This window comes from Drosophila bipectinata, chromosome XL (genome assembly GCF_030179905.1).
Source record: "Drosophila bipectinata strain 14024-0381.07 chromosome XL, DbipHiC1v2, whole genome shotgun sequence".
Taxonomy (NCBI): domain Eukaryota; kingdom Metazoa; phylum Arthropoda; class Insecta; order Diptera; family Drosophilidae; genus Drosophila; species Drosophila bipectinata.
The window spans coordinates 22,233,776-22,257,883 of record NC_091734.1 but is presented as its reverse complement, the minus strand read 5'-3'; the positions used below and the strand labels follow the sequence as shown (position 1 = coordinate 22,257,883).

The 24,108-nt window shown below is 35.7% G+C and overlaps 2 long non-coding RNA genes across 4 annotated transcripts in view; one reads left to right on the top strand and one right to left on the bottom strand.

Moving 5' to 3' along the window:
- LOC122321464 (uncharacterized) overlaps positions 1 to 24,108 on the top strand; it is a 411,747-nt gene that overhangs the window by 158,792 nt on the left and 228,847 nt on the right. For 2 of the 3 annotated variants that reach the window (XR_011443974.1, XR_011443969.1), the window contains 2 exons: positions 7,904 to 8,047; positions 8,101 to 9,519. This is a non-coding gene — a long non-coding RNA (uncharacterized lncRNA). The remainder of the gene's footprint in view (positions 1 to 7,903; positions 8,048 to 8,100; positions 9,520 to 24,108) is intronic. The other variant, XR_011443970.1, reaches the window with a different exon arrangement.
- LOC108127494 (uncharacterized) lies at positions 2,910 to 4,161 on the bottom strand. The gene is made up of 5 exons (XR_001773421.3): positions 3,924 to 4,161; positions 3,746 to 3,856; positions 3,520 to 3,691; positions 3,377 to 3,459; positions 2,910 to 3,267 (listed from the first exon to the last, which is right to left on the bottom strand). It is a non-coding gene; the product is annotated as an uncharacterized lncRNA (long non-coding RNA).

The window sequence follows — 24,108 nt, the reverse complement described above, 5'->3', positions numbered from 1 at the left end:
TATAACCCAATTTAATATAATATAAAATCTAAAAAAAGTTCCAAACTTCTATCTTCAATAATACCAAAGTTGGTATTTTTACCAAAAACCATTTCCGATCGTTCAGTTATATGGCAGCTATAAGATATAGTCCTCCGATCCTTATGAAATTTGTCAGGTCAACCAACCAAAAATAGAATCTGTACAAAGTTCCAAGTTTATATCTTTAAAAATACGAAAGTTGGGTCATTTCCGATTGTTCAGTTATATGGCAGATATAGGATTTAGTCGGTCGATCCTTATAAAATTTGGCATGTCGTATTATTTTGCCAAAAATAGCATTCTTACGAAATCTGAACTCTCTAACTATAAAAACACCGTCGCATTTGGCAACGACGTTGTCTTCCAGCCTGAATATGGTGTCGTGATGTGACACCGGGAAAACGGTGATCTTGCTGCAGGCCGACTTTGTTTTCGGAAACTTTATGATAAAATGTAAGATGTTATCGGACGGTAAAATTTTAACGGACGACACGGACAAAACATCTCTAATCGCGGCCTCGGTGGGCTCTTCCATCAACACACCCTCTTGGTCTGCATGATCTAGGTTGCGGGGGCTAACAACATTAACCTTGGCAAGCGGCATCAATTTGGGACTTTTTCGCTGAGTTCAGAAGTTGGTTGACGGTAGCGGAAATTTTATTGAATTGGATTTGTACTTTATTGTTAATATTAATTTTCCTGTTGTTTGCATTTATTAAATGAAATTCTTTAAATTTAATTTTTTCGAAGTCCTCTGCGTCTGGCGTTTCTGCCACTAACGCGGTCCCTAAGAAGTCTAAGCTTCTTGCTACCCTATGATGGATGCCCAACGAGTCGAGCAGGACGCGTAGGTGGGCGACATCAACAACTAGGAGTTTCTGCATGTGAGACTGAGAGAACATATCGGTCATCCCATTAGTTTCTTCGATGACACGCCTAAATTCCGAGAGATTCGCTAAGTGTTTTATAAACGCGAATTCCTCCCAAATCAGAATTTGGCCATCAACGATGGGAATGTATTTGGCTTTGGAATAGTCCGTGACGCGTGCCGATGTTGCGGCCAAAAGGAAATTCATGGATATGGTTGAAAACCTGTTATTTGGATATGCTGTGAATTTTGTTGAGATTGGGTAGCCCACCACCAAAGCACGATTAAAATAATAATGGAAGCGAAACTTATGCCAAGTGGCTACGAAAAAAAATAATAAAAAATGAAAAATTATCAGGCGAGTGATAATAAAGTCACGCTCGGCCTACCTAAGGTTGTCTTTGTAGACCACCCTCCCCTTAATGAGGACTGTGGCCCCCATGTCCGCTTCAACGGTCTTCTCTTCACATGACGGTGAGAGTTTGTTTCCTAGGCGTCTGTTGGACTTCACTAGGACTTTTTCTCCAACTTCGAATACTCTATTTTGGCGGTGAGCGTTTTCCCTTGTCTTGGGCGAGTTTTATCCTGTATTTCGTATGGTGGCTGATTTGATTGTGTCTGAACTACGTCAGCCGGACTCTTATCGATACCGAATGGATAGACTTGTTATATCTGGCCGTAGCCAGAAGGATCAGCTCTACGGTATCGCTGATGTCTTTATCGATTTTAAGGCATATAGCAAGCTCTACCAAAGTGCTGTGAATGCGCTCTACTTGTCTGTTGGAGACACTGTGTAGGGCGGAGCATTAAAGATGCTAACGCCGAAGTGGTTTTCCAGCACGGCCACGATGGTGTGCGAGTTCAACGATGGTTCGGTTTCGCAATATATGACCTTGGCCTTGGGGAAAATATTCATCAGCTGTAGTAGCGCTGGTTTGAGATCCTCTATAGTTCTAGAGGGCTGGTTGGATTTCGTCAAATTTCGAGATTTTGTCGATGCACGTAAGGAAATACTTTTTATCCGTGAAGAAGATGTCTATGTGTAGCATTTCCCCTACTTGAGATGGGATTGGAGTTTCGCCAAGCTCTTGTTTCTTCGGATGTCTGTCGTATTAAGCCTTGGCGCAAGTCTTGCACGCAAGTCTTGCACGCAAGTCTTGCACGCAAGTCTTCATTGCAAATCGCAATGAATGGCGTTTACGCCTTTAGGAACTTTTATGTCTGCGAGCTCCTCCAGCAATGACTCCTAGCAAGTGAAGTCAATAATATACCGTCTCTTTTTTCCAACGAGAACGAAACTGCAATTTGACGGAGAGCGTGCTTCCTCCAGAATTATCTGGTTTTGAAAGCAATTGAGAGGCTTGTGGATTGGATGGTGTGGGTTAGCGACAGCTCACAGTGAGTTGTAGCCGCGCTTGAAAATGCCTCCTCCTCTTCTACAACGTTGATTTGTTGCCTCGAGAGGGCATTCGCAACGAGGTTGGCCTTCCCAGGCATGTAATGGCTCCACACTCCAGCGGTTGGTGGTCAGTGTAGACGTTTAAATCTTTGACCCCATACAGGTAGTGACGCAGAATTTCTAGCGCCCAAACTATGGCTAACAGCTCCCTTTCGTTGGTAGCGTAGTTAACCTCTCTGTCCTTTAAGGTCCTACACTCAAAAAAAAATTAACCCTAAGATTTAGAAATTCGCCCTATTTTTGTCTTCAACGGCACCGCACCATAAAATTTAGGGTAAATTTTTCTAAAATTAATGGCATTTACTTTCTAAAATATAAGGAAAATTGCCCTAAAAGTAAGAAAAAAATTTCTAAAAAATAGAACAAAATTTCTTAAATTTAGGGTAAATTTTTCTAAAATTAATGGCGTTTCCTTTCTAAAATCTAAGGCCAATTTCCCTAAAAATAAGAAAAAAATTTCTAAAAAATAGAAAAAAATTTCTTAAATTTAGGGTTTGTTTTTCTATGTTTTAGAAAGTACTTTTCTAAAACTAAGGAAAAAATGTCTTGATTTCATGGCGATTTTTTCTAAGCCCCAGGGCAAGGCGCCCTAAAATTAAGATAACCCTTTCTACAATATATACAAATATTTCTTAAATTAAAGGTGACCTTTTCTAAATTCTAGAAATTTTATTTCTACATTTTACATTACATATTACATCATACATTTACATATTTTTACATTATTTTTACATTTACATTTGTTTTCTTTGATAGCTCTCTTCAGTTCTTACTTTCACATAACACTTTATTTATGGTATATAATAAATTTGACCCTCGAATCTTGAATTGTATACTTGACTTTTAAATTTCCAGTAGCACCATGTTTTCCCCTTTTGGTGGGGACTAGAATAGCGTGAATCACGTGCGTCCTTTTTATCTGTGGAAAATAACGTCAATTAATATTGCGATATAAATATATTAATATACTATTTAATCGTGAATGTTTTAAAACATCTTTTTAGGTAGTGTAATTATTGCCTTTTTACCTTCGCTTTGTTGAGGGAATGTTTTTAGTAAGATAAAACTCTGGACTTCCTTTTAACGAAATGAGAGAAAAAATTGCCACAATCTAAGAATTTATTCAATAAATGCATTAAATAAAACAAAATTAATGTATAAAAAATATTACCAATTTGTCTTCACAATTCTGCTTAAGAATGGGCAATTCCTCCTAAGCTAAGTGTAGCTACACTTGTATCGTCCTAGAAAAAGAAACTTTTGCGCCACTCAAAAGTAAGATCAAATTTTGCGTTTGCAAGGCTAAGATTCACCTCTTCACTATTGAACATCAGCCATATTACCTGAAAATGTATTTGGGAAATTATTTTTAACCTTTGAAGTGGGGCGTAATTTACCAGTTGATAACTTTTTCTCCTTAGCCTTCAAATGATAAATTTTGCCATATGCAGCAGACCTTCTGGCTTTTTTCCGATGTTAAGATCTATCATGTCTTTCCACAATTAGCTCTAGATTAATTTAATTAGTAATTAAATTAAATTACTTATGAAATTAGTAACGTTTTTAGTAACTTACCAGCGAAAAAAAGAAAAGGCTTCTCAGTTTATCTTTTTCAGCAAGGAATCAATTAGCACTTTTTAAATAAACTTTTTAATAAACTTGTAATGTCAACATCTTAGAGATAGTTTAAATATCGTTACATTATTTCTTAACATGATTTTTTGTATTTAACATGTTAAAACTTTATACATAAAATATAATATAGATCAGTCTGCATTTATCTGCCCGTGCTCTGCCACACACACAGTATAAAAGTGTGAAACGTCATGACGTGTCATGCTCAGAGCCTACTTTCTACTTTCTGCTATACTAATACTAATGCGTTAAAATCATATCAATGTATTGGGTGCCGACCACGGACAGAGATAAAATATAAAAAAAATTCTATATTAAACAAAATATTTCTATTTTCTAGGGTTACTTAAATTAAAGGGTAACACTGTGCATTTTTAGAAAGGAATTTCTATATTGTAGAAACAGTTTTCTATTTTTTAGGGTTGGTATCTTTTTAAGAAAAGAATTTCTATATTGTAGAAACAGTTTTCTATTTTTTAGGGTTAGTATCTTTTTAAGAAAGGGATTTCTATATTGTAGAAACAGTTTTCTATTTTTAAGGGTTAGTAAATTTTATGGTGACCCTTTCTATTATTAAGAAAATATTTCCTGAAAATAAATCATAATTTGCCTTAATTATAGAAAAGTTTTCTTGATTTTAGGGCGATTTCAGTTTATGGCGACTATTTCTATATTTGAGAAAAAATTCTTTGATTTAAGAAATTTTTCTTGTTTTCAGAAAATTTTTTCTAGAAACTAGAAATTTTTTCTTGTATTTAGAAACAATTAAGTTTTATGGCGAATTTCTAAATTTAAGGGTAAATTTTATTTTGAGTGTAGAGATCATAGTAATGGGTCGCCCCTCTTGGGAAATGACTGCGCCAATGCCGTATGCTGAGGCATCTGTCGTTAGATCAACTGCCTTTTTATAATCGGGGTACCTGAGGATGACATCCTCTGAGGCCAGGATGTTACGCAGCTTTTCAAAAGCTTGCCGTTGCGGCTCGGTAAATTGTACCTGGATGCTTCTGGATCTGTGTCTGCTGACATTTCCAAGTTCCCCTTTTATAATGTTTGAAATGGGCTTAGCTATTGATGAAATAGCCAGCCAAGCCCATGAATGACCTTATTTCGAAAACGTTTTTAGGCTCTGGGAATTCCTTGATGGCACTGACATTTTCCGGGTCTTTCGTAGTCCCATCGCTGGTGGCTATAAACACCAAAAAGTTAACGCTTTTTTTTGAAGAAGACCGATTTTTGCGCTGACACTCTCATGTTAGCGTCGTGCAGGCTCTTTAGAAGCCAGTCTACGTGCCGTATGTGGGCGTTTTCATCTTCTGAGAAGACTTAGACATCATCGACATAGACGTAGCAAAATTTGCCAATCTGCTCTCGCAGTATGTCGTCGATGGTTCTTTGGAAGAGGCTGGCAGCATTTCTTAACCCGAATGGCAGTCAGCGAAACTCGTGTTTTTCCCGTTTACGGAAAAGGAAGTTCTTTCACGGTCACGTTCTGCCAGTATAATTTGATGGTAGCCAGACTTCAAATCGAGCGTTGTGAAGTATTTGGCTTTGCCGAAATTCCCTAGTATCATAGAGATAATTTGCAAGGTAGCGATCCGGTATTGTCCTCTCGTTTAACTTTTCAAAGTCTAATACCAGCCGCATTTTACGTTTGCCAGATTCGTCGGTGCCTTTTTTTTCTACTACCCATATTGGGTTATTGTAGGGAGATCTCAACTTCTGGATTATGCCGTTTTTTAGTAGGTCCTGAATTTCGCCATTGACGAAATTTGCCGCTTCCATCGGGTACGGATAGGGTCTGGGATAAATGGGCTCCTAATCAACTGTCCTGATGGTGGCTACCACTGACGTGTTGTAAGGTAGCGCCTGATTTGTGTTCGCGAAGGCATTTTTCCTGTCGCTTAGCATTTTTGAAAATGCTTTTCTGACCGAAGGTGGTGCGTTCGAGCAGTCTACTTCAGTAAAATTTACGTTGGGGCATAATTGGATTTCTATCTTTTCTACTTCGGAGCCCCATTTGAGGAGGCCGGAAGCTAGGTCAAGTGATGGTCCTGCCTATTTGAATAGATCAAGGCCGATGATGCCATCATAGGAGGACAAATCTGGTAAGATGAAGAACGTAGCCTTCGAGTTGAACAGGGATACGAAGCATTTTTTTGTGATCGTAGTAACGCCATACATAACGAATGTATCGAAAATGCCGAATCTACTGGGCGGACGCCTTTCAACCCTTCGTAAAGACGGATGAAATTTTTTGACGCGCCCGTGTCTATTAAAAGCTTTATTTCTACCCCCGGTGCTCTTCGTCTGATGACGGGTAACAGGGACTTTCCCCTAAAAAATTAATGACGCGCTTGAAGCTGCGGCAGTTTATTTCACCCCGGTTTCGCCTGTCGGCGGGGTGACGGTTGTAAGACGTGTGGTCAGGATCACCACACGCTGCTGCACCTCGTGGCGAAGCCGCGGGCTCGGCGCAAGGCACGCCAAGAGGGGCACCGGTCACGGAACGCGGGAGTCAGGACACGGAGTGTCTCGTCTGGCGCCCGGCCGTCATGGGATGGGTCGTGTCCGGAGCCTGCCACCAGCCATAACATCGAGGGAGCTATTGCAACCCGAGCAATTGCAAGGGGGCGGAATGTTTAGGTGAGGGGCCGTGGTGCCGCTCACCTGAAGAGCGCATCCGCGCTGAAGAGCGCACCCGCAATTCGATGTACGCAGCCAATAAAGCTGAACGCGCTTCTTTTGGAAATTATTGAAGACGCCCCCGACTTTTCATTTCATCCCCATTTCTGGAGTCTTTTGCGGAACCAACGCCCCCCTACACAGGACTCTTTATTTTTAACAAGGTTTAGTTCAAATTTATTTGAAATACAATGAAAACCAATATTTTAAATTTAAAAGAAATATTTTGAAGTTCGTGTTAAGTTAATTATTTCCATTAATATCGTTGGATGATCCATTAAGAAATAAGTGTATAATTCACTTCGGAGCCAGTACTTTTTCACTTCAGGACAGAAGTAGCAATTATAGCATGAGGATCGGGCTTTTGTATTGTTGAAATTGTGTTTTCTTAGAATGTGACGTTTTAATCCATAGCGATATTTTAGGGAATGACTTTCTATACAGAGATCACAAACGAACGGTTTCATTTCAAAAATTTGAAAATTGATAGAATTTACTTATATATTTAAAATGAAATAACCATACAGCCACCTCTTTCATTCCTAACAAAATTAACATATAAAGTCCTTATATACCTATATACATTTATAAAACGTCATGTATATGAAAGACATATGTATATGTATATGTATATGTATATGTATATGTATATGTATATGTATATGTATATGTATATGTATATGTATATGTATATGTATATGTATATGTATATGTATATGTATATGTATATGTATATGTATATGTATATGTATATGTATATGTATATGTATATGTATATGTATATGTATATGTATATGTATATGTATATGTATATGTATATGTATATGTATATGTATATGTATATGTATATGTATATGTATATGTATATGTATATGTATATGTATATGTATATGTATATGTATATGTATATGTATATGTATATGTATATGTATATGTATATGTATATGTATATGTATATGTATATGTATATGTATATGTATATGTATATGTATATGTATATGTATATGTATATGTATATGTATATGTATATGTATATGTATATGTATATGTATATGTATATGTATATGTATATGTATATGTATATGTATATGTATATGTATATGTATATGTATATGTATATGTATATGTATATGTATATGTATATGTATATGTATATGTATATGTATATGTATATGTAATTCTGTATAATATGTATAATTCTTATGTTTTCTTACTTTCTTTCTTTCTTTCTTTAGTTCATTGTTCAGGACCGAGAAAGAGGACAAATTTTAATATTTAAAATAAATAACATCAAGTCTATTGAACATATGGCAGCTTGGTTCTTAAACGGATTTTGCCAATTACTGATAAGTTTTGCTCTTATCACGCTTTTATTAAAGGTACGTCTTGTTTTTTTTTTGTTTACAAAAATAAATTTAGCTTATTTTTTTAGATTGAATGGAGTGGTGCATCCAGTTCATTAAAAAAATGTCCCTGGTTTATAATTTTTTTTTTTTTTTTTTCATATTGCTTGTCGGTTACTAGTTTTATAATTTTTATTTCAACTTTGCTACAATCATCGAAAATAATAGTATTCATTGTTCCCGTAATTTGGATTTTAGTTCCTTTTCCCTTCATGTTGGCAAAAGAAGATGCACTGTTTGGTTCACATGCATTTTATGTAGCTGCTTCTGTTATGTTATGTAATGTGACGCTTAGCCTGGGATTTCAAAAATTTATTTGTTTCGATGACTATCCGAAAGACCTAACAATAAAACAGATGATGATCTCTACAGTTATAGACTATGATCAAGGGTTATTTTTCGAATTTATATGTTTCTATATTCAAGCATTTTTATTTTTATTGCTGTCTTTAATGCTTAACTGTAGTTTATATCGTTGGATAAAAAAATTTTGTTTTATAACATTTTTTAATAAAATGCAAACACAGCGAACCAATCATATGAAAGAAATGACACCATTAAGAGACAAATTCATTGATAAACAAGACACATTCAAAAATAGTGATACAAATAGATGGTCTTTGAACTGGGCATTTTATTATTGGAAATATTATCATGGTCAAGGTAACTCGAGAAAAAGTAACAAAGATGAGTTAGGATCTAGACTAAGATATGATATAGACAGTTTCAAATCTGAATCTGATTCAACAATTGAAATCAATGCAGCTGTAAAATTTCATAACGTATGGAAAAAATTTGGAAAGACATACGTGGTTCGTAGCTTTACACTTAACGTCTACCCAGGCGAAATTGTTGTGCTTCTTGGTCATAATTCATCAGGAAAGTCCACAATAATGAAAATGATATGTGGCTTAATACTGCCATCATATGGTGAAATATACATATCTGGATTTAATATATATAGGAACTCTAGGCAAGCCTTTTTAAATACTGGAATATCATTACCTTTCTATACATTTTATTCTGAATTAAGTGTTTTTGACCACCTGGTATTTTGTTGTAGACTACGTGGACTAAAGTATTCTGAAGCCAAGGAAGATGTGAGAAGATACATTTGCTACTTACAAATGGAAAACATTGAAAGGGCTTCTATTAATCAACTTACACCTGGACAAAAATGTGTATTGCAATCTTTATGTGCTTTTGCAGGAAGAACTGAAATTGTTTTGCTTGACAAGCCATTTGACGGAATGGATGAAGCAAAAAAAAACCTGTTCGTTGGTTTTATGCAAAGACAAAAAAAAAAAAGAACCATCGTTATTTCAACGAATTTTCCCAAAACAGCAAGTTGTCTAGCGGACCGTGTAGCTATATTATCAAGAGGTAAACTTATATATATTGGAACTGAAAAAAGACTTTTAAAGAAATTCAAGGATGCGTATCGATTGGTCAGTTTTTTTTATAAAGATTTATTTTATTTATTAATATATTATACTCCTACTAAAAAAATACATTTTGTTGAAAAATCGGTTAAGCCTAGCTTTGTCCCGTTTAATCAGTGCCCACTTATTTTTCAATACAAATAGAAGAAAATCCAAAAGCCATGCGTAACAACGCGTTGTATACCGTTGCAACGGTATACCGTGAGTTTCCCAAACTTTTCCCTAATAGATAGCCCCGTAAATTATTATACAGTCTGATATATCAATCAATCATAACAGTGTTTGGCACACAATTCATTGAAATGATTTTAATACATAAGTAAAAAGTAAGGCTATGAGCATGACACACACTGACGCACAAACACTGTGTGCGCGGTGGGCTCAGGCAAATAAGTTTCCTATGCCCCTGAAATAGGGCCCTGTCACCCACTGCTTTAGCAGGACCCTTATAATTACATGCTCTCTGTCGCCCTTCTAACAAGCTTAAAAAAATAATTTTTAATGACACTTTTAAAAATTGTCCGACAAAAGTGTTGTAATTTGGTAATAAAATTAAAAATAAGAAAAAGAAGCGAATTTTAAGCGCAAGTTGCTATACCTTTGCAGAATCATATACAAATTATATTCCTTAAAAATATATATGGTGGGTGTAGACCATTTAGGCCGTCAGCCAACGCACAGTGGTTCGGCTTGGATGGAGCTGCGATCATAATTACTTATAGTTGTTGTATTGTTAAAAAATTCTAAAAATTCTAAAAAAATATTATAAACATATACACAAAAAATTGTTCATATAGAACGTCTATATCATATAGCTATCATAGGAACGATATGTTATAAATAAGAATTTAGTATGGAAAACTTTTTTATTTCTCCAGATATGTTGGCTAAACTGACAGATTATGACTTCGGTGTGGTTTTATACATACTTACTAAATTTTATACAAATCTGACAACTATGTATTGCATATAGTAGCAATAGGAACTTCCGGTTAGAACTAATCATTTAGTATTGATAACTTTTTCTTTTATGTTGAGTTTGTACACTATTTAAACTCATTCATCATTCATCAAAAAAATAATAAATTAAGCAATATAAGATTATTATAAACAAATTTATTTCACAGCTATGGACCAGTCGACATAAAACAACAATTTATAATGTCTCCTTTAGTAAGTCGAACACAGATTCAAGTAACATAGACTTATCCTTCTTTCCAAGTTTTCTTTGCCCAGTTATAACTGGATCCGACCGTAAAATAAGAAAATTCAATATGTCTGTGTTTGTTACAATACGTGACATCTTTCGGCTGTGATAGAGTCTACATTTTTTTAGTTCTTTATTATTTGACTCTGCAGCTTCCTCCGAAAGCTCTCCGATTGATTCGAGTGAATGCTCTATAGCAGAAGATCCGTGGATTAACACCTTATGGACTGTAGCTGGCAAATAATACCATGGATACTCTTTTATAAATTCCTTAGCAGTATCAATAGCGTATTCATTAAATTTGTACAAATTTATTTTGTACCCCTGTAATTTCAGATGCAAATTAGGGATTTGAAAAAAACTTTCTATTTACATTTCCATCGTTAAACATAATTATTATTCCCATTTTGTCCCGAAACGCCGCTTGAATTTTCAGCTATTGCTCAACAACTTTTAATTTTTGCTCAGCACCTCTAGCTTGCCACGTTTTGATGACAGACTTGAAGGAAAGATGTAGGAAGTATTCGAAGAAACGTATTTTTGCATGAAGTGGGGATAATCCAAATTCGAAATATTCTCTCTTTACGTTTTGCTTTAAACATTTATCCAAGTTGTTCATATCTTTTGGATTAGCCCCACATAAGAAACATTTTGAAGGAGATGACTTACTTAAAGCGTTGCATACTTTCCCGTCTACCATAGTCAATTGTAAAGAGTGCTCAACAATTACACAGTATTGTCAGTAACCCTGACATTCTGGAGTTTTTCAGACCTCGGATTCGGATTCAGCGACCCTGAAAACATATAATAAACATGGTCTAACCTACGGAGTCCAATATAATTTTGTATGAGGTTTTTTGCGGTTCTGTCAGAACCCTGACGTGCTGGGGTTTTTTGGACCTCGGATTCGAATACAGCGACCCCGAAAACATATAGTAAACATGGTCTGACCTCCAGATCCGAAAAAATATTTTTTTTTGTGTGGCTGTGTTATCTGACCAAAAAGAAAATCTCTACTTAGTTCCAGCTTTCTATCTTCAAAAACACGAAAGTTGGGTCATTTCCGATCGTTCAGTTATATGGCAGCTATAGGATATAGTCGGCCGATCCTTATGAAGTTTGTTAGTTGGATCAACTGACTAAATATAGAATTTGTACTAATGTCCAGTTCTCTATCTTCAAAAACACGAAAGTTGGGTCATTTCCGATCGTTCAGTTATATGGCAGCTATAGGATATAGTCGGTCGATCCTTATGAAGTTTGTTAGTTGGATCAACTGACTAAAAATAGAATTTGTACTAATGTTCAGCTTTCTATCTTCAAAAACACGAAAGCTGGGTCATTTCCGATCGTTCAGTTATATGGCAGCTATAGGATATAGTCGGCCGATCCTTATGAAGTTTGTTAGTTGGATCAACTGACCAAAAATAGAGTTTGTACTAAGTTCCAGCTTTCTATCTTCAAAAACACAAAAGTTGGGTCATTTCCGATCGTTCAGTTATATGGCAGCTATAGGATATAGTCGGCCGATTCTTATGAAGTTTGTTAGTTATATCAACTGACCAAAAATAGAATTTAAACTAAGTTCCAGCTTTCTATCTTCAAAAACACAAAAGTTGGGTCATTTCCGATCGTTCAGTTATATGGCAGCTATAGGATATAGTCGGCCGATTCTTATGAAGTTTGTTAGTTGGATCAACTGACCAAAAATAGAATTTGTGCTAAGTTCCAGCTTTCTATCTTCAAAAACACAAAAGTTGGATCATTTCCGATCGTTCAGTTATATGGCAGCTATAGGATATAGTCGGCCGATTCTTATGAAGTTTGTTAGTTATATCAACTGACTAAAAATAGAATTTGTGCTAAGTTCCAGCTTTCTATCTTCAAAAACACAAAAGTTGGACCATTTCCGATCGTTCAGTTATATGGCAGCTATAGGATAAAGTTGGCCGATCCTTACGAAATTAGGTAGGTCGGATTATCTGACCAAAAAAAAATCTCTACTTAGTTTCAGTGTTCTATCTTCAAAAAAACAAAAGTTGGTTCATTTCCGATCGTTCAGTTATGTGGCAGCTATAGGATATAGTCGGCCGATTCTTATGAAGTTTGTTAGTCATATCAACTGACCAAAAATAGAATTTGAACTAAGTTCCAGCTTTCTATCTTCAAAAACACAAAAGTTGGGTCATTTCCGATCGTTCAGTTATATGGCAGCTATAGGATATAGTCGGCCGATTCTTATGAAGTTTGTTAGTTGGATCAACTGACCAAAAATAGAATTTGTGCTAAGTTCCAGCTTTCTATCTTCAAAAACACAAAAGTTGGGTCATTTCCGATCGTTCAGTTATATGGCAGCTATAGGATATAGTCGGCCGATTTTTATGAAGTTTGTTAGTTGGATCAACTGACCAAAAATAAAATTTGTGCTAAGTTCCAGCCCTCTATCTTCAAAAACACAAAAGTTGGGTCATTTCCGATCGTTCAGTTATATGGCAGCTATAGGATATAGTCGGCCGATTCTTATGAAGTTTGTTAGTTATATCAACTGACCAAAAATAGGATTTGAACTAAGTTCCAGCTTTCTATCTTCAAAAAAACAAAAGTTGGTTCATTTCCGATCGTTCAGTTATATGGCAGCTATAGGATACAGTCGGCCGATTCCTATGAAGTTTGTTAGTTGGATCAACTGACCAAAAATAGAATTTGTACTAAGTTCCAGCTTTCTATCTTCAAAAACACAAAAGTTGGGTCATTTCCAAACGTTCAGTTATATGGCAGCTATAGGATATAGTCGGCCGATTCTTATGAAGTTTGTTAGTTATATCAACTGACCAAAAATAGAATTTGAACTAAGTTCCAGCTTTCTATCTTCAAAAACACAAAAGTTGGGTCATTTCCGATCGTTCAGTTATATGGCAGCTATAGGATATAGTCGGCCGATTCTTATGAAGTTTGTTAGTTGGATCAACTGACCAAAAATAGAATTTGTGCTAAGTTCCAGCTTTCTATCTTCAAAAACACAAAAGTTGGATCATTTCCGATCGTTCAGTTATATGGCAGCTATAGGATATAGTCGGCTGATTCTTATGAAATTTGTAAGTTGGATCAACTGACCAAAAATAGAATTTGAACTAAGTTCCAGCTTTCTATCTTCAAAAACACAAAAGTTGGGTCATTTCCGATCGTTCAGTTATATGGCAGCTATAGGATATAGTCGGCCGATTCTTATGAAGTTTGTTAGTTATATCAACTGACCAAAAATAGAATTTGAACTAAGTTCCAGCTTTCTATCTTCAAAAACACAAAAGTTGGGTCATTTCCGATCGTTCAGTTATATGGCAGCTATAGGATATAGTCGGCCGATTCTTATGAAGTTTGTTAGTTGGATCAACTGACCAAAAATAGAATTTGTGCTAAGTTCCAGCTTTCTATCTTCAAAAACACAAAAGTTGGGTCATTTCCGATCGTTCAGTTATATGGCAGCTATAGGATATAGTCGGCCGATTCTTATGAAGTTTGTTAGTTATATCAACTGACCAAAAATAGAATTTGTGCTAAGTTCCAGCTTTCTATCTTCAAAAACACAAAAGTTGGGCCATTTCCGATCGTTCAGTTATATGGCAGCTATAGGATAAAGTTGGCCGATCCTTACGAAATTAGGTAGGTCGGATTATCTGACCAAAAAAAAATCTCTACTTAGTTTCAGTGTTCTATCTTCAAAAAAACAAAAAATGGTTCATTTCCGATCGTTCAGTTATGTGGCAGCTATAGGATATAGTCGGCCGATTCTTATGAAGTTTGTTAGTTATATCAACTGACCAAAAATAGAATTTGAACTAAGTTCCAGCTTTCTATCTTCAAAAACACAAAAGTTGGGTCATTTCCGATCGTTCAGTTATATGGCAGCTATAGGATATAGTCGGCCGATTCTTATGAAGTTTGTTAGTAGGATGAACTGACCAAAAATAGAATTTGTGCTAAGTTCCAGCTTTCTATCTTCAAAAACACAAAAGTTGGGTCATTTCCGATCGTTCAGTTATATGGCAGCTATAGGATATAGTCGGCCGATTCTTATGAAGTTTGTTAGTTGGATCAACTGACCAAAAATAGAATTTGTGCTAAGTTCCAGCTTTCTATCTTCAAAAACACAAAAGTTGGGTCATTTCCGATCGTTCAGTTATATGGCAGCTATAGGATATAGTCGGCCGATTCTTATGAAGTTTGTTAGTTGGATCAACTGACCAAAAATAGAATTTGTGCTAAGTTCCAGCTTTCTATCTTCAAAAACACAAAAGTTGGATCATTTCCGATCGTTCAGTTATATGGCAGCTATAGGATATAGTCGGCCGATTCTTATGAAGTTTGTTAGTTGGATCAACTGACCAAAAATAGAATTTGTGCTAAGTTCCAGCTTTCTATCTTCAAAAACACAAAAGTTGGGTCATTTCCGATCGTTCAGTTATATGGCAGCTATAGGATATAGTCGGCCGATTCTTATGAAGTTTGTTAGTTATATCAACTGACCAAAAATAGAATTTAAACTAAGTTCCAGCTTTCTATCTTCAAAAACACAAAAGTTGGGTCATTTCCGATCGTTCAGTTATATGGCAGCTATAGGATATAGTCGGCCGATTCTTATGAAGTTTGTTAGTTGGATCAACTGACCAAAAATAGAATTTGTGCTAAGTTCCAGCTTTCTATCTTCAAAAACACAAAAGTTGGATCATTTCCGATCGTTCAGTTATATGGCAGCTATAGGATATAGTCGGCCGATTCCTATGAAGTTTGTTAGTTGGATCAACTGACCAAAAATAGAATTTGTACTAAGTTCCAGCTTTCTATCTTCAAAAACACAAAAGTTGGGTCATTTCCGATCGTTCAGTTATATGGCAGCTATAGGATATAGTTGGCCGATTCTTATGAAGTTTGTTAGTTATATCAACTGACCAAAAATAGAATTTGAACTAAGTTCCAGCTTTCTATCTTCAAAAACACAAAAGTTGGGTCATTTCCGATCGTTCAGTTATATGGCAGCTATAGGATATAGTCGGCCGATTCTTATGAAGTTTTTTAGTTATATCAACTGACCAAAAATAGAATTTGTTCTAAGTTCCAGCTTTCTATCTTCAAAAACACAAAAGTTGGGTCATTTCCGATCGTTCAGTTATATGGCAGCTATAGGATATAGTCGGCCGATTCTTATGAAGTTTTTTAGTTATATCAACTGACCAAAAATAGAATTTGTGCTAAGTTCCAGCTTTCTATCTTCAAAAACACAAAAGTTGGATCATTTCCGATCGTTCAGTTATATGGCAGCTATAGGATATAGTCGGCCGATTCTTATGAAATTTGTAAGTTGGATCAACTGACCAAAGTTGGGTCATTTTCGATCGTTCAGTTATATGGCAGCTATAGGATATAGTCGGCCGATTCTTATGAAATTTGTAAGTTGGATCAACTGACCAAAAATAGAATTTGAACTAAGTTCCAGCTTTCTATCTTCAAAAACACAAAAGTTGGGTCATTTCCGATCGTTCAGTTATATGGCAGCTATAGGATAAAGTTGACCGATCCTTACGAAATTAGGTAGGTCGGATTATCTGACCAAAAAAAAATCTCTACTTAGTTTCAGTGTTCTATCTTCAAAAAAACAAAAGTTGGTTCATTTCCGATCGTTCAGTTATATGGCAGCTATAGGATATAGTCGGCCGATTCCTATGAAGTTTGTTAGTTGGATCAACTGACCAAAAATAGAATTTGTGCTAAGTTCCAGCTTTCTATCTTCAAAAACACAAAAGTTGGGTCATTTTCGATCGTTCAGTTATATGGCAATTATAGGATATAGTCTGCCGATCCTCATGAAGTTTGTTAGTTGGATCAACTGACTAAAAATAAAATTTGTACTAAGTTCCAGCTTTGTATCTTCAAAAACACAAAAGTCGGGTCATTTCCGATCGTTCAGTTATATGGCAGCTATAGGATATAGTCGGCCGATTCTTATGAAGTTTTTTAGTTATATCAACTGACCAAAAATAGAATTTGTTCTAAGTTCCAGCTTTCTATCTTCAAAAACACAAAAGTTGGGTCATTTCCGATCGTTCAGTTATATGGCAGCTATAGGATATAGTCGGCCGATTCTTATGAAGTTTTTTAGTTATATCAACTGACCAAAAATAGAATTTGTGCTAAGTTCCAGCTTTCTATCTTCAAAAACACAAAAGTTGGGTCATTTCCGATCGTTCAGTTATATGGCAATTATAGGATATAGTCTGCCGATCCTCATGAAGTTTGTTAGTTGGATCAACTGACCAAAAATAGAATTTGTGCTAAGTTCCAGCTTTCTATCTTCAAAAACACAAAAGTTGGATCATTTCCGATCGTTCAGTTATATGGCAGCTATAGGATATAGTCGGCCGATTCCTATGAAGTTTGTTAGTTGGATCAACTGACCAAAAATAGAATTTGAACTAAGTTCCAGCTTTCTATCTTCAAAAACACAAAAGTTGGGTCATTTCCGATCGTTCAGTTATATGGCAGCTATAGGATATAGTCGGCCGATTCTTATGAAGTTTTTTAGTTATATCAACTGACCAAAAATAGAATTTGTTCTAAGTTCCAGCTTTCTATCTTCAAAAACACAAAAGTTGGGTCATTTCCGATCGTTCAGTTATATGGCAGCTATAGGATATAGTCGGCCGATTCTTATGAAGTTTGTTAGTTGGATCAACTGACCAAAAATAGAATTTGTGCTAAGTTCCAGCTTTCTATCTTCAAAAACACAAAAGTTGGGTCATTTCCGATCGTTCAGTTATATGGCAGCTATAGGATATAGTCGGCCGATTCTTATGAAGTTTGTTAGTTGGATCAACTGACCAAAAATAGAATTTGTGCTAAGTTCCAGCTTTCTATCTTCAAAAACACTAAAGTTGGATCATTTCCGATCGTTCAGTTATATGGCAGCTATAGGATATAGTCGGCCGATTCTTATGAAGTTTGTTAGTTGGATCAACTGACCAAAAATAGAATTTGTGCTAAGTTCCAGCTTTCTATCTTCAAAAACACAAAAGTTGGATCATTTCCGATCGTTCAGTTATATGGCAGCTATAGGATATAGTCGGCCGATTCTTATGAAGTTTGTTAGTTATATCAACTGACCAAAAATAGAATTTAAACTAAGTTCCAGCTTTCTATCTTCAAAAACACAAAAGTTGGGTCATTTCCGATCGTTCAGTTATATGGCAGCTATAGGATATAGTCGGCCGATTCTTATGAAGTTTGTTAGTTGGATCAACTGACCAAAAATAGAATTTGTGCTAAGTTCCAGCTTTCTATCTTCAAAAACACAAAAGTTGGATCATTTCCGATCGTTCAGTTATATGGCAGCTATAGGATATAGTCGGCCGATTCTTATGAAGTTTGTTAGTTATATCAACTGACCAAAAATAGAATTTAAACTAAGTTCCAGCTTTCTATCTTCAAAAACACAAAAGTTGGGTCATTTCCGATCGTTCAGTTATATGGCAGCTATAGGATATAGTCGGCCGATTCTTATGAAGTTTGTTAGTTGGATCAACTGACCAAAAATAGAATTTGTGCTAAGTTCCAGCTTTCTATCTTCAAAAACACAAAATTTGGATCATTTCCGATCGTTCAGTTATATGGCAGCTATAGGATATAGTCGGCCGATTCCTATGAAGTTTGTTAGTTGGATCAACTGACCAAAAATAGAATTTGTACTAAGTTCCAGCTTTCTATCTTCAAAAACACAAAAGTTGGGTCATTTCCGATCGTTCAGTTATATGGCAGCTATAGGATATAGTTGGCCGATTCTTATGAAGTTTGTTAGTTATATCAACTGACCAAAAATAGAATTTGAACTAAGTTCCAGCTTTCTATCTTCAAAAACACAAAAGTTGGGTCATTTCCGATCGTTCAGTTATATGGCAGCTATAGGATATAGTCGGCCGATTCTTATGAAGTTTTTTAGTTATATCAACTGACCAAAAATAGAATTTGTTCTAAGTTCCAGCTTTCTATCTTCAAAAACACAAAAGTTGGATCATTTCCGATCGTTCAGTTATATGGCAGCTATAGGATATAGTCGGCCGATTCTTATGAAATTTGTAAGTTGGATCAACTGACCAAAGTTGGGTCATTTTCGATCGTTCAGTTATATGGCAGCTATAGGATATAGTCGGCCGATTCTTATGAAATTTGTAAGTTGGATCAACTGACCAAAAATAGAATTTGAACTAAGTTCCAGCTTTCTATCTTCAAAAACACAAAAGTTGGGTCATTTCCGATCGTTCAGTTATATGGCAGCTATAGGATATAGTCGGCCGATTCTTATGAAGTTTGTAAGTTGGATCAACTGACCAAAAATAGAATTTGAACTAAGTTCCAGCTTTCTATCTTTAAAAACACAAAAGTTGGGTCATTTCCGATCGTTCAGTTATATGGCAGCTATAGGATAAAGTTGACCGATCCTTACGAAATTAGGTAGGTCGGATTATCTGACCAAAATGAAATCTCTACTTAGTTTCAGTGTTCTATCTTCAAAAAAACAAAAGTTGGTTCATTTCCGATCGTTCAGTTATATGGCAGCTATAGGATATAGTCGGCCGATTCCTATGAAGTTTGTTAGTTGGATCAACTGACCAAAAATAGAATTTGAACTAAGTTCCAGCTTTCTATCTTCAAAAACACAAAAGTTGGGTCATTTCCGATCGTTCAGTTATATGGCAGCTATAGGATATAGTCGGCCGATTCTTATGAAGTTTGTTAGTTGGATCAACTGACCAAAAATAGAATTTGTGCTAAGTTCCAGCTTTCTATCTTCAAAAACACAAAAGTTGGGTCATTTCCGATCGTTCAGTTATATGGCAGCTATAGGATATAGTCGGCCGATTCTTATGAAGTTTGTTAGTTATATCAACTGACCAAAAATAGAATTTGAACTAAGTTCCAGCTTTCTATCTTCAAAAACACAAAAGTTGGGTCATTTCCGATCGTTCAGTTATATGACAGCTATAGGATATAGTCGGCCGATTCTTATGAAGTTTGTTAGTTGGATCAACTGACCAAAAATAGAATTTGTGCTAAGTTTCAGCTTTCTATCTTCAAAAACACAAAAGTTGGGTCATTTCCGATCGTTCAGTTATATGGCAGCTATAGGATATAGTCGGCCGATTCCTATGAAGTTTGTTAGTAGGATCAACTGACCAAAAATAGAATTTGTACTAAGTTCCACCTTTCTATCTTCAAAAACACAAAAGTTGGGTCATTTCCGATCGTTCAGTTATATGGCAGCTATAGGATATAGTCGGCCGATTCTTATGAAGTTTGTTAGTTATATCAACTGACCAAAAATAGAATTTGAACTAAGTTCCAGCTTTCTATCTTCAAAAACACAAAAGTTGGGTCATTTCCGATCGTTCAGTTATATGGCAGCTATAGGATATAGTCGGCCGATTCCTATGAAGTTTGTTAGTTGGATCAACTGACCAAAAATAGAATTTGTGCTAAGTTTCAGCTTTCTATCTTCAAAAACACAAAAGTTGGGTCATTTCCGATCGTTCAGTTATATGGCAGCTATAGGATATAGTCGGCCGATTCTTATGAAGTTTGTTAGTTATATCAACTGACCAAAAATAGAATTTGAACTAAGTTCCAGCTTTCTATCTTCAAAAACACAAAAGTTGGGTCATTTCCGATCGTTCAGTTGTATGGCAGCTATAGGATAAAGTTGGCCGATCCTTACGAAATTAGGTAGGTCGGATTATCTGACCAAAAAAAAATCTCTACTTAGTTTCAGTGTTCTATCTTCAAAACAACAAAAGTTGGTTCATTTCCGATCGTTCAGTTATATGGCAGCTATAGGATATAGTCGGCCGATTCCTATGAAGTTTGTTAGTTGGATCAACTGACCAAAAATAGAATTTGTGCTAAGTTCCAGCTTTCTATCTTCAAAAACACAAAAGTTGGGTCATTTCCGATCGTTCAGTTATATGGCAGCTATAGGATATAGTCGGCCGATTCTTATGAAGTTTGTTAGTTGGATCACCTGACCAAAAATAGAATTTGTACTAAGTGCCAGCTTTCTATCTTCAAAAACACGAAAGTTGGGTCATTTCCGATCGTTTAGTTATATGGCAGCAATAGGATATAGTCGGCCGATTCTTATGACATTTGTTAGTTGGATCAACTGACCAAAAATAGAATTTGTACTAAGTTCCATCTTTCTATCTTCAAAAACACAAAAGTTGGGTCATTTCCGATCGTTCAGTTATATGGCAGCTATAGGATATAGTCGGCCGATTCCTATGAAGTTTGTTAGTTGGATCAACTGACCAAAAATAGAATTTGTACCAAGTTCCATCTTTCTATCTTCAAAAATACAAAAGTTGGGTCATTTCCGATCGTTCAGTTATATGGCAGCTATAGGATAAAGTTGGCCGATCCTTACGAAATAAGGTAGGTCGGATTATCTGACCAAAAAGAAAATCTCTACTTAGTTTCAGTTTTCTATCTTCAAAAACACGAAAGTTGGGTCATTTCCGATCGTTTAGTTATATGGCAGCTATAGGATATAGTCGGCCGATTCTTATGAAGTTTGTTAGTTATATCAACTGACCAAAAATAGAATTTGAACTTAGTTCCAGCTTTCTATCTTCAAAAACACAAAAGTTGGGTCATTTCCGATCGTTCAGTTATATGGCAGCTATAGGATATAGTCGGCCGATTCTTATGAAGTTTGTTAGTTGGATCAACTGACCAAAAATAGAATTTGTGCTAAGTTCAAGCTTTCTATCTTCAAAAACACAAAAGTTGGATCATTTCCGATCGTTCAGTTATATGGCAGCTATAGGATATAGTCGGCCGATTCTTATGAAATTTGTAAGTTGGATCAACTGACCAAAAATAGAATTTGAACTAAGTTCCAGCTTTCTATCTTCAAAAACACAAAAGTTGGGTCATTTCCGATCGTTCAGTTATATGACAGCTATAGAATAAAGTTGGCCGATCCTTACGAAATTAGGTAGGTCGGATTATCTGACCAAAAAAAAATCTCTACTTAGTTTCAGTGTTCTATCTTCAAAAAAACAAAAGTTGGTTCATTTCCGATCGTTAAGTTATATGGCAGCTATAGGATATAGTCGGCCGATTCCTATGAAGTTTGTTAGTTGGATCAACTGACCAAAAATAGAGTTTGTGCTAAGTTCCAGCTTTCTATCTTCAAAAACACAAAAGTTGGGTCATTTCCGATCGTTCAGTTATATGGCAGCTATAGGATATAGTCGGCCGATTCTTATGAAGTTTGTTAGTTGGATCAACTGACCAAAAATAGAATTTGTGCTAAGTTCCAGCTTTCTATCTTCAAAAACACAAAAGTTGGGTCATTTCCGATCGTTCAGTTATATGGCAATTATAGGATATAGTCTGCCGATCCTCATGAAGTTTGTTAGTTGGATCAACTGACTAAAAATAAAATTTGTACTAAGTTCCAGCTTTCTATCTTCAAAAACACAAAAGTTGGGTCATTTCCGATCGTTCAGTTATATGGCAGCTATAGGATATAGTCGGCCGATACTCATGAAGTTTGTTAGTTGGATCAACTGACCAAAAATAGAATTTGTACTAAATGCCAGCTTTCTATCTTCAAAAACACAAAAGTCGGGTCATTTCCGATCGTTCAGTTATATGGCAGCTATAGGATATAGTCGGCCGATCCTTACGAAATAAGGTAGGTCGGATTATCTGACCAAAAAGAAAATCTCTACTTAGTTTCAGTTTTCTATCTTCAAAAACACGAAAGTTGGGTCATTTCCGATCGTTCAGTTATATGGCAGCAATAGGATATAGTCGGCCGATTCTTATGACATTTGTTAGTTGGATCCACTGACCAAAAATAGAATTTGTACTAAGTTCCATCTTTCTATCTTCAAAAACACAAAAGTTGGGTCATTTCCGATCGTTCAGTTATATGGCAGCTATAGGATATAGTCGGCCGATTCCTATGAAGTTTGTTAGTTGGATCAACTGACCAAAAATAGAATTTGTACCAAGTTCCATCTTTCTATCTTCAAAAATACAAAAGTTGGGTCATTTCCGATCGTTCAGTTATATGGCAGCAATAGGATAAACTTGGCCGATCCTTACGAAATAAGGTAGGTCGGATTATCTGACCAAAAAGAAAATCTCTACGTAGTTTCAGTTTTCTATCTTCAAAAACACGAAAGTTGGGTCATTTCCGATCGTTTAGTTATATGGCAGCTATAGGATATAGTCGGCCGATTCTTATGACATTTGTTAGTTGGATCAACTGACCAAAAATAGAATTTGTACTAAGTTCCATCTTTCTATCTTCAAAAACACAAAAGTTGGGTCATTTCCGATCGTTCAGTTATAAGGCAGCTATAGGATAAAGTTGGCCGATCCTTACGAAATAAAGTAGGTCGGATTATCTGAATAAAAGAAAATCTCTACTTAGTTTCAGTTTTCTATCTTCAAAAACACGAAAGTTGGGTCATTTCCGATCGTTCAGTTATATGGCAGCAATTCTATTTTCAAAAACACAAAAATTGGGTCATTTCCGATCGTTTAGTTATATGGCAGCTATAGGATACAGTCGGGCGATTCCTATGAAGTTTGTTAGTTGGATCAACTAACCAAAAATAGAATTTGTACTAAGTTCCAGCTTTCTATCTTCAAAAACACGAAAGTTGGGTCATTTCCGATCGTTCAGTTATATGGCAGCAATAGGATATAGTCGGCCGATTCATATGACATTTGTTAGTTGGATCAACTGACCAAAAATAGAATTTGTACTAAGTTCCATCTTTCTATCTTCAAAAACACAAAAGTTGGGTCATTTCCGATCGTTCAGTTATATGGCAGCTATAGGATAAAGTTGGCCGATCCTTACGAAATTAGGTAGGTCGGATTATCTGACCAAAAAGAAAATCTCTACTTAGTTTCAGTTTTCTATCTTCAAAAACACGAAAGTTGGGTCATTTCCGATCGTTCAGTTATATGGCAGCTATAGGATATAGTCGGCCGATCCTTATGAAGTTTGTTAGTTGGATCAACTGACTAAAAATAGAATTTGTACTAATGTCCAGCTTTCTATCTTTAAAAACACAAAAGTTGGGTCATTTCCGATCGTTCAGTTATATGGCAGCTATAGGATATAGTCGGCCGATCCTTATGAAGTTTGTTAGTTGGATCAACTGACTAAAAATAGAATTTGTACTAATGTCCAGCTTTCTATCTTCAAAAACACAAAAATTGGGTCATTTCCGATCGTTCAGTTATATGGCAGCTATAGGATATAGTCGGGCGATTCCTATGAAGTTTGTTAGTTGGATCAACTGACCAAAAATAGAATT